Source organism: Priapulus caudatus, unplaced genomic scaffold (assembly GCF_000485595.1).
Source record: "Priapulus caudatus unplaced genomic scaffold, Priapulus_caudatus-5.0.1 Scaffold755, whole genome shotgun sequence".
Classification (NCBI taxonomy): Eukaryota; Metazoa; Priapulida; class Priapulimorpha; order Priapulimorphida; family Priapulidae; genus Priapulus; species Priapulus caudatus.
Window position 1 is genome coordinate 57,005 of NW_014577816.1, and position 12,023 is coordinate 69,027.

The following is a 12,023-nucleotide window of genomic DNA, read 5'->3' on the forward strand; positions in this document are numbered from 1 at the left end:
ACGCCCCTGCCGAGCAAATTGCCAACATTGAAAAACGAACCCCCCCCAATAGAAAGCTGGCTACGGGCCTGAGCTATGTACAGAGGTGGCCTGTGTTGCTGTGTACCGGGTCAAAGGTTATCTCGCCGAGTGTTGATGCCTAATCTCCCAGCGAGCCACATGCCTCGCTCAGTTAGCAATAGCGCGTTAGGTAGCTGCCTTTTGTTTGAATTATAGGCGCGCAATGGGTTGGATTGATGGCCAGAGAATGGAGAATCGTGTCGTACGTTTTAGGCTGTATCTACGGATTGCGGGTGTCTACGAGGAAACGATTTCGTACGATGATGGACGAATGTACTGTGTCCGATTTGAGCTCAAGTTGGATGAGTTACGTGTAGTAAATCGTAGGTATTATAAGGCTAGTAAATGACAAATTTCCCTTGTTTATTGATGTCACACTCCTCCCTATTATCTACTCCTGATAGTATCAAGAGCGTATTAAGAAGGAGAGCGTACAACGGTGAAATGCTGAAACCACGTTGCAGTATTAGTCGAATTAAGAAACTTTGCCCGTTTTATTTTGACGACTCTTTGCGGTAGTATTGATCAACTGTCCTACCTTACTAACATAAAACAAACCGCTTGTCCCTACGATGCTCCTACGCTGAGATAATGAGCGGTGAAAATCTGGTATTTTTGCCGAAAACCGACTCGAGATCCCGGTTGGCTGTGACCCTCTCTCGCTTTGAGATAGCTTGGGGGAACCTCGCGTGTTTCCGTAAATGATTGACAAATGGAATGAATGACGTCTGTTATTGATTGCCATAGTGATGACCCCCACCTGTGCCCACCTCATGCTGGATGTCTGTAGTACTGACGTGAGTCAGCGCTACCATGGCGCTACACAGCGGTGACCGGAAGCAACATACTATACTGGCCACAAAACGAGAGAGGTCACAGCCAACGGTCGCGTCTAGATCATAGCCAGGATATGCACGGTATCTGCGCATGCGTTAAAATTATAGTATGATGTCATGCATGGCAATCATTTTGATTTGTCAATCCCTCCACGTGATATAAACAAGTGCACGAGATGTAAACAAGTGAGCAAGAATGGCGGTGTCCCGTAGAGTTTGGACGCTCGCCCGAAACTGGACGCTCCTAAGTGCGCATGCGCGCATGCTCTTTTGTTTTTCTCTTGTTTTCTTTTTGTTTGAATCTTGTTTTGCAAGGCCGTAGGAAATAGTAGCCATGCTCTTTTGTTTTCTTTTTGTTTCGCCTTGTAACCTGACACACATAACAGTCTTACTAACTTACTAGTTACTACATTGCAAATTGTTTCAATCAAATGTTTCCATGAGTGACCGGATTGGCCGCCATGTTTGTTTATTGCGACCGTTTTCGATGGGCGAGATGCGCAGATGACTACTGCGCATGCTGCGCATGCGCCCTTGCAAAACATACTATAATTTTAACGCATGCGCAGATACCGTGCATTTCCTTGCTATGGTCTAGACGCGACCACAGCCAACAGGGGTCTCGAGTCGGTTTTCAGCAAAAATACCAGATTTTCACCGCTCATTATCTCAGCGTAGAGGCATCGTAGGGACATGCGGTTTGTTTTATATTAACAAGGTAGGACAGCTGATCAATAATATCGTCAAAATCGTCAAAATAAAACGGGGAAAGTTTATTAATTCGACTAATACTGCAATATGGTTTCAGTATTTCACCGTTGTACGCTCTCCTTCTTTATACGCCCTTGAGAGGTGGAAATCTGGTATTTTCGCCGAAAACCGACTCGAGATCATATTACTGCAATTGTCTCTCGTTTTGTGGACTGCATGTTGCTTCCAGTCGCCGCTGTGTAGCGCTGACTCGATACGTTATTACTACAGAGTTACTACATCCAGCGTAAGGGGCGGGTCATCACCAAGGCGATAAATAACAAGACGTTTTTGTGGAGTAATGGCTGCGTCAATGACTGGAAATGCGAGAAAAGATAGTAGAAGGAAAAGAAATGTCATTGTCAATGAATGACGGAAACACGTGAGGTTTCCCAAAGCTATCGCCAGAACGAGAGACAGTCGCAGCCACTACGTATCTCGAGTCGGTTTTCGGCGAAAATACCAGATTTTCACAGCTCATTATCTCAGCGTAGAGGCATCGTAGGGACAAGCGGTTTGTTTTATATTAGCAAGGTAGGACAGCTGATCAATAATACCACAAAGAATCGTCAAAATAAAACGGGCAAAGTTTATTAATTCGACTAATACTGCAGCATTGTTTCAGCATTTCACCGTTGTACGCTCTCCTTCTTAATACGCCCTTGATAGTATGTATGTAATAGTAGTTTTTAGCTCAGGCGGTCGACGGAGGCATTGATTCTACGGCGTAGCCCCTAGCAACCACAGGCGATCAATACGGCCTGCGAGCTGAGCAGCGAGCTGAGCAGTCAAGATGGCAGCCCGCCGTCGCCGCGACATGCCGCTGCAGTGCCGCTGTCACGGCACCCACGCCGGCTGGTTGGGGATTAACTCTACCCTCCCAATTAGACGGCGTGTACGTGTCGTGATTAGTGGTGCCGGCCCTAGCATGGAGGCGAGACCCGGTGATGCCCCGCGGCTAACGCGATGCGAATTTAGAACCGCCCGACCGTGGAGTGTCACCGGGTGGTGGGATTAGCCGGATTAGATGCGCTAAATGCAGCGTGAAAAGCTATCAACGCTCGAGGCGGCGGCCATATTGAGCGCCCGTGACGCGTCCGCGCGAATAGACGGCGCCACCTCCTGGATGGTGGTGCTACAAAATAGTGGGTCTTCCCCGTTAGGAGCCGCCACCATCCAGAGCGAAGGTGGTGAAGCCAGGTGAACGCGGATGAGTCGGACGCGGTGGTTGGCGCGCGCGGCGCGTACGTGAGCATGTGCCGCGCGCGTGGCAGCGCCTATAAAAGCCGCTGCACAAGCGGATTCGGGAAATGCTCCCTCAACACCGGACACGACCGCTTGTGCTTCATACCATTGTAACGGATCAGAATCGAAATTAAACCTTCAGTCATGGTATATATTCTTTGACTCTGCTCTTTGTCTATGTCTTTTGGCTACGAGTACGACATTACAGTATACAACTATACCGTAACGTAAAACGCTGCGTTACACGTGCACTTTTTGGCAAAAATGGAAATGGCCACAAGTCAGTTCAGGTTCAACAGATTTTGCTCATTTCTGGCATGTGAATAAATGAGGACTGGCCCCAAAACATATCACACAGGTTTTGATATTTTTTTCAAATTATGCAAATTACAAGTGTAGGTAGATTTTGGCAATTTCACTATGCATTTCAGTGTCTGCCTACAGTCAACGATAACTCAAGAACCGTTTGACTCACATGTTTCAAATTGTATACAGTTGTTACTGCTATGGGAGAGGTTTGAGCGTCCTATTTTGGAGCATGCCAGTCGACCTACTTTCGAGCCACGTCCACTTTTTGGCAAAAATGGAAATGGCCATAAGTCAGTTCAGGTTCAACAGATTTTGCTCATTTCTGGCATGTGAATAAATGAGGACTGGCCCCAAAACATATCACACGGGTTTTGATTTTTTTTATTAATTATGCAAATTAGGTATATTTTAGCAATTTCACTATGCATTTCAGTTTCTGCCTACGGTCAATGATAACTCAAGAACTGTTTGACCCACATGTTTCAAATTGCATACAGTTGTTACTCCTATGGGAGAGATTTGAACGTCCTATTTTGGAGCACACCAGTCGATCTACTTTCAAGCCATGCCCACCTTTTGGCAAAAAGGAAAATGGCCATCTGGATTCATTCGATTTTGTTAAATTTTGGTATATGAATGTGTAAGGCTAGCCCCAAAACAGTTGTTACTCCTATAGGAGAGATGACAACATCCTATTATGTTTATTTCGTCTAACTGGTTAACAACTCTACAATCATACCTATATACGTGTAATATTGTGTTTTAGATTCTTCGTTACAGTAATTTTACTGGAATATTTTATTGTTTTTATTTGCGCGATATTCGAAAACTAAAATGGCGATCATTTAGGCGTTAGTGCCACCTCTCGTCAAGATTTCAGACTTCCAGATCTGAAACATTTATTTTCGCATCAAAACTTATGCATATATCATTATCAAGAGTATATAATGGGAGATATGCTATATAATGAGAGTTCTCCCATATATACTCTTGCTTTATATATATATCCCCTCCCTCTTCTATCACACCCAAGGTGAGCTACAGTGTCATTGACACTTTCATTTAGTTTGCTATGGGTGGGTTTCTATGGTTTAACTATGCCCCAGATTATTATTCAACAATAGAATTACTCATTCATATGTAGTATGGAAACATTTTAGCACATATAGTGCCCATGGTTGTTTTGCACTACATTATATAATATCTCTTTATTCTCACTGGCTTAATATGCATGAAAACACCTAGGTATACAACTGTCTTGATGTGCCGCAATGCAGATAATGGATATTTTATCACAAAGTCAATAAACTATAGGGTGGGGATAGTTACCAAATAGGATCACAAACTGAAGCACAAACTAATGTATCTCTCTCTGAATGATCTAAACATGCTATGCATAACTGACATACCACCTGCATTAATATGTATAATACATTATATCAGAAGTAGATAATAGGGAAGGAGTGTGACTTCAATAAACAAGAAACAAAAGGCAGCTGTAAATAGGTCAAAGGTTAGCTCAGCGAGCCACACCGCATTGCCGAGGGCGCAAGAGTCGTTAGTAGCTGCCTTTTGTTTCGAGTTAGACGGTTAACACATCGAGTCTGCTGGCAACAGAATGGAAAATCGTGTCGTACGTTTTAGTCTGTATCTCCGGATTGTGGGTGTATACGAGGAAACGATTTTGCACGATGCTAGGCGAATGTACTGTGTACGATTTGAGCTCGTTGGTTGAGTTACGCGTAGTAAATCGTAGGTATTCTAAGGCTAGTAAATAAAGAATTTCCCTTGTTTATTGAAGTCACACTCCTTCCCTATTATCTACTCCTGATTATATACATATGGGTTCACCCTAGACCCCATGTAGGGTCCAACATGCCTTCAAAGCTGAAGCTAATTTGTGACATACCATAAATCCTCTCACATGCCTCCTTTGCCTACTCAACATCTTTTAAGTTTTATCCATGTTTACTTTTGATAATCCCAACACAGTCATGCTGTGTTTTCACATAATATGCTGCAGAGCAAATGGCTACATGATAGGTAACTTTTAGCTTCAAGTTACAACCATACTATTACATCGAAAGACCAAATCAAAAAAGAAAAATTGAACATTTCTATTGACATTTATAGACTTGCATCCTGGTAGGCTTAATTACTGGGTGCTACCATAGACTAGCAGTGCCGGTAATAGTAGTACCACTAGTACTGGAACTAGTAGAAGCCTGACCACTAACCAGGCTCTACAACTGTTTCATGTAGTAGGGAACGAGAATGTAATACTAAATGTAAATAAATTGTGGCTCCAAGATACGGTTATATATCAGAGGACAACATATATATTGGATATATATGTGTATTGACTTTAGACTCGCAGCCAGGTCAGGCTATACTTGTAGGGATACCGCTACAGTAGGAGTTCCCGTTACAGGTACCTGTAATGGGAACGAAGGGGCTACACTGGTACTGTTACTGGTAGAGCTATCATGTACGATGTAAATTGTTGTCTTTTGATGTGCCATCAGGTACAGGTAGTACTCTGTCAGACACTAATAGTAGTACTAGTAGGAATGTGTTGGGTTGAATCCAATAATGTAACTCATCAGCAGGTCTACTCTCGTGTTGTGGCATGTTGACATGACTGTTGACTGTAGTGTTATGGTAGATACTGCATCATCACCACCATGCACCATGCAATGTGTGCACTATTATGGGCTGTGTCACAGGTTCTTGGAACGTTTCAATAAAAAAAATATGGTAAATAAACACGAAATGTATATACTACCAGAGTCTTAAAGGAATAATATGTCTAGAGGATTGTAACTGATACTATGTACCCATTCTTTTGTTCCATGTGCAGACCGTGATCATTGTTGACCGCAACTAATTCCAAGAGAGCGGACTTAACAAAGAGACAGGGTCCTTATTTATGATCACGGTAGACCTACCAAGATGCCTGCTGTTAACTGCCCAATCCCCGGCTGCGACTACAAGATGCCAGACCTCGACGCTGCTATCGTTGCCGCACTCCTCACTGCCCACAGCGCAATTCACACCTATGGACAAGCTGCCAAGGTCGAGAAGGTCAAGAGACCAACGATTGCTGCTGCTGGCACTAGCGAGGAATGGGCGTACTTCAAGTCACGGTGGTCTGACTACGCTGATGCCACCAAGATCACCAGGAAGGACAAGGTTGCACAGCTCCTGGAATGCTGCGATGAACCTCTACGCAAGGATCTCACAAGAGCTGCTGGTGGCAGCCTCACCAACAAAACTGATGATGAGGTACTGTCATCCATCATCAAGTGCGCGAGGAGAACACAATGGTTGCTCGGGTGACACTCCACAACATGCGTCAAGACAGAGATGAGACAGTTCGCAGTTTCGGAGCCCGTCTGCGGGGTCAAGCAGACATCTGCAAATTCATCATTGAATGCCCTGCCTGCGCTGCCGATGTCAACTACACCGACGCAATAATGCAGGATGTGCTTACCACGGGAATTGCTGACTCTGAAATCCAGCTTGATCTTTTAGGAGACAAGAACCAGGACATGGGCTTGGAAGATGTCTTCCAGTTCATTGAGGCAAAAGAGGCCAGGAAATGCTCTGCCTCTTGAACCTCCTCCCTCCTGGACTCACACGCGGTGGAAGCAGCCAGCAGCTCCTATCGGAAAACCAGACAGACACATCTCAAGGAGAAGCAGGAAGTGTGCACCTACTGCGGTAAGAAGAAGCACGGACGGAGCGCCCCAGCTCATGTCCGCAAGACGCAGTGTACAGCCTATGAACAGATATGTGGACCCTGTGACAAGTTCCATCATAATTATGGAGAATGTCTGCCGCAGCAAGGGCAGGCCACGACACCAACAGTCAGCCGTCCCTGGCGAACACGAGGGTGCTATCTTCGACACCCTCTGTACCATCCGTGACTTAGGGCAACCACATGGCCTCCCCATCGCCCACCACGTGTGTGATAACCTTTCCAAAGCATGGCACAGGAAAAGATCGACACCTCAGCCATTCCTTGATGTGACCGTGAAAGCTGTTCCTGATGACTATGAAGCCCTTGGTTTCGGCCTCTCATCCCCCTCGAAGACCTACTCCATACCAGCCATGGCAGACACTGGATGCCAAAGCTGCCTTGCTGGTTTGAAGGTCATCCCTCGCCTTGGATTACGCCTTCAAAACCTCATCCCAGTCACCATGGAGATGCACACTGCGACTAATGGGGGCATCACGATCCTTGGAGACGCCCCTCTCCGCTTATCCGGCAAAGATCCCCTCGGTCATGTTGTCGAGTCACGGCAACTGACCTACATCATAGACACCTCCGATAAGCTCTTCCTCAGCAAAGAGGCCTGCATCGATTTGGGGATCATCTCGGAAGGCTTCCCCACGCTTGGCATGACACAAGGGGCACACCAACCGGACACGGCAGCCACCCTCAAGGAGGCCTCAGATGGAACAGCCTGTACCTGCCCTCAGCATCAACAGCCCCCACCACCCCCTACTAAACTGCCATTCCCTGCGACTGAGGCGAACCGTGTGAAGCTGCAACAGTATCTACTTGACTACTACAAATCAAGCACATTTAATACGTGTGAGCATCAGCCCTTGCCACTAATGGACAGCCCCCCAATGAAATTGACGGTGGACCCTGACGCAGAGCCAGTCGCACATCACACACCAGTGCCTGTCCCACTCCACTGGCGAGATGCCGTCAATGCTGGTTTAGATAGTGATGTTCAGTTGGGTGTGCTCGAACCAGTACCCATCGGGGAGCCTGTTACCTGGTGCCACAAGATGGTGGTGTGTGCAAAGAAGGACTGTAAACCATGTCGGACGGTTGATTTCCAGGCCCTCAATGTGCACGCTACCTGCGAGACACACCACACGCCATCACCCTTCATTCAGGCCCGTTCCGTTCCTCACGGGAAGAAAAAGACAGTACTCGACGCATGGAACGATACCATAGAGTACCCATATGCCCAGAGGACAGACACCTCACCGCCTTCATCACTCCATGGGGCAGGTACCGATACAAGACAGCCCCTCAGGGGTACATTGCCTCTGGTGATGGATACACCAGGCGATATGACGAGATTGTCTCGAGAGTCCAGAACAAAACAAAATGTGTTGACGACATCCTCCTGTGGGCTGACACGTTAGAAGACAGTTTCTTCCACGCTGTTGAATGGCTAGATATCTGCGGCCGCAACGGGATCACCCTCAACCCCAGGAAGTTCATGTTTGGTGCAGATGTTGTGGAATTTGCTGGTTTTGAGATTACCCCAGACAGCGTCCGCCCATGCGAGAAGTACTTAAAGGCAATCCTTGACTTCCTAACGCCCACCACTGTCACAGATGTCTGCTCATGGTTCGGACTGGTCAATCAAGTCTCCTACGCCTTCAGCATGACTGAGAAGATGCTACCATTCCGCGAGCTCATGAAGCCCGGCATACTATTTGTATGGACCGATGCCCTCCAGCGCGCTTTCGACGAGTCCAAAGCTGTTATTGCTAGTGAGATCGAAAAAGGCATGAGGCAGAGGCCAAGGCCAAGGCCAAGAATGGCATCGGCTTCTGGCTCCTGCAGAAACACTGTGGCTGCAAAATTTATGAACCTTTCTGCTGCAACTCAGGCTGGAAGATAACTCTCGTTGGCAGCAGGTTCACCCATGCTGCGGAGACACGCTATGCTCCAGTGGAAGGCGAAGCACTTGCAGTAGCCGACTCCCTAGACAAGGCAAGGTATTTCGTCTTGGGGTGCGAGGACCTCATCATAGCAGTCGACCACAAGCCCCTCCTCAAGATCTTCGCTGACCGTGCCCTACAGGACATCCCTAACCCCCGCCTGAGGAACTTGAATGAGAAAACCCTGCGCTACAAGTTCCGTATGGTCCATGTCCCAGGCGTCAGACACCGTGCTACAGACTGCCTCTCTCGACACCCGACTGGTGCGCCTGAGGGTTTGTACCTTCCCGATGACATCGCGACGATCTCTTCGATACCTGCCACGTTCCTGCACTCCACATCGCTCATGGCGGGCCTCCGCACGCTGGCCCCGCACGACAATACCATCGAAGTTTGCACACTCTCCTCTGCTATGGAGTCTCTCCACCTGAAGTCAGTCACATGGGACAGAGTCCGTACTGCCACAGCTAGTGATGACAACATGCAGGCACTGCTTGGCACTATCAAAGCTGGCATGCCAGAGTTCCGCCATGAACTCCCTCCACCCCTACGTGAATACTTCCAATTCCGTGACGAGCTCTCTGCAGTCGACAGGGTCATCCTCTACAAGGACCATCTTGTTATTCCACCATCTCTCCAGGAGGAAGTATCGGCCCACCTCCATGCTGCGCACCAAGGAGTCACCTCTATGACTGCAAGAGCAGAGTCCTCAATCTTTTGGCCAGGAATCTCTCCTGCCATTGCGGCTCTCCGTGCACGGTGCAACCAATGCAATCGGATTGCACCCTCCAACCCGAGCGCACCACCAACCCCGTTGCTGTCTCCAGCCTACCCTTTCCAATGTGTCTGTGCAGATTTCTTCCACTACAAGGGCTGCAACTACTTGGTTGTAGAGGACTGCTACTCAAACTGGTCCACTCAGGGGGCAACTGGACTCATCTCATGCCTGCGTCGGACATTCGTCACCTTCGGAATCCCGGATGAACTTGCATCGGATGGTGGCCCAGAATTCACGGCAGTCACTACACGCCGCTTCCTCCAGGACTGAGGCATCCATCATAGACTCTCCTCCGTTGCTTATCCACATAGCAACTGCCGCGCTGAGGTCGCTGTCAAATCCGCCAAACGTCTCATCATGTCCAACACCAGCCCCACGGGTGCCCTAGACACTGATGCCTTCCAGCGTGCTATGCTTCAGTACAGGAACACTCCTGACAGGGACACCAAGCTCTCTCCAGCCATGTGTGTCTTTGGCCGCCCAATTCAAGACTTTATACCCATTGCTCCCCTCCTTGCGACCACTGCGATGGCTCAATGGTTGAGTGCTCGCCTTGTATGTGGAAGGTCGGGGGTTCAACTCCCGACCGAGTCATACCAAAGACTTGAAAAACGGTACACACGGTTTCTCTGCTTAGCATTCCGCAAATAGAGATAGAGTGTGGCAAGTTAACTCGCAGTGCTACCAGTGGACTAACCCCCTACTGTAGCATTTACTGTGAAAGCAGCTGCATGGCCTCAGGGTTACTGAAACAGAGATAGGCACCGCCCTATGCGCCATGTAGCTATGCGCTATGCATATGAAGGCGCGGGAAAGATTTAATTTATTTAATCCCGGCAAATACAAACCACACAACACATGGCGTGAGACCCTGGCAGCTCGGGAAGATGCACTTTGCAACCGCCACATGAGGGATGCGGAACGTTGGTCTGAACATACTAAACGACTCCTGCCCCTTGCCGTTGGTGACCACGTCCGCATTCAAAATCAGACGGGGCTGCATCCACTCAAGTGGGACAAAACCGAGGTAGTGGTCGAGGTTCGGGAATATGACCAATACGTCATTCGAGTTGATGGCTCTGGGAGAGTCACATTACGCAACAGAAAATTCCTGCAGAAGTATGTTCCTGTTCAACGACCTTCACCTCCAACAACAATGGAGGACGACATCCATGCTCGTCGCCGACCGGCACCCATGCCTCTCTCCTGCCCTGCAGGACTGGCACCACGCTCGCCACGCTCCACTGGCTTTGCTGACGTTCCTCACTGCAACACAGTGCCGCCTGCCAACATGCCTCTGCCACCCCAGCTGGACGATGATGGTTCTACCGACAGGCGTTCCCCTCTCCCTGCAGTTGTCCCCTCTACTGTGCATGACTCACCAGCAACGACATCAACCGACATGGCACCACCGGCAATCTCTCGCAAACGGATTCCGGATCCTGCACCCGTCAGTGCCCCTCCGGCTGGCCCTCCTGCTACAGCACCGAGACGCTCTACCCGTCGCACCAAGCAGCCTGCTTGGCACTCTGACTATTCCATGTGATCTCAGCATTCAAACTGACAATGTTTTTCGCGTTCCTGTGATATTGGACAAACTAATACGCGTTTGGCTATAAGGTAATGTACTTATTAACTACACAAGGTGCCAGTTACTCTAGCATTCGTCAACATTGCATAATCAATGGACATATTATTCCTTTAACGTTTCTCTACTCTCTTTCGCCTATTATTGCCGATAATTTCCTGTAAATGCCATTCAAAGGCTCCTCTGCAACACATGAGTACACCGCACGCACGCCGCTGTGCACAAACAAGTATAAAGTCTAGGTAGGAAAGCGTGATCGTCCTCCCATTTACATTTTGGCAGAGTGCAAATTTTCCACAGGAATTCACGAGATATTTCTGGTTCAATCGGCAGGGTTGAAAATACTTTTCTAACATCGGTGATCCTGCAGGATCACCGATGTTATAATATTGGTGATCCTGCAAACATTTTGGTGATCCTGCCGAAACGCATACGTTATAATTATTTATACATTGCAATATGTTCCTGTTTTACAAGCGTATACAGTAACCAGGCAAAAAAGATAGAAACAGCACAATCAGGAAATTAGAATTTGATTTATTTCTTTATCTCTTTCTCAGTCTGAGTCTGAGTGTTGCACAGACAGTTCTATAATATTAATAAGTGCATCATCGTCATCTACGTAATCTTCGGCTGTCTGTTCATCATCATCTTCAACAGTGGCAGGTTTAGTGGAAAGATGAGGCCCATACGGTTTGACAAAAGGTGACAAGATTTTTCGGTGATCCAGTCGGATCACCGATGTTTTATTTTTCATGATCCG

At 47.7% G+C, this 12,023-nt stretch overlaps 1 protein-coding gene across 3 annotated transcripts in view; it reads right to left on the reverse strand.

The window, feature by feature from the left end:
- LOC106813324 (osteoclast-stimulating factor 1-like) overlaps positions 1–12,023 on the reverse strand; it is a 22,521-nt gene that overhangs the window by 8,299 nt on the left and 2,199 nt on the right. The gene's annotated exons all lie outside the window — the stretch shown is intronic.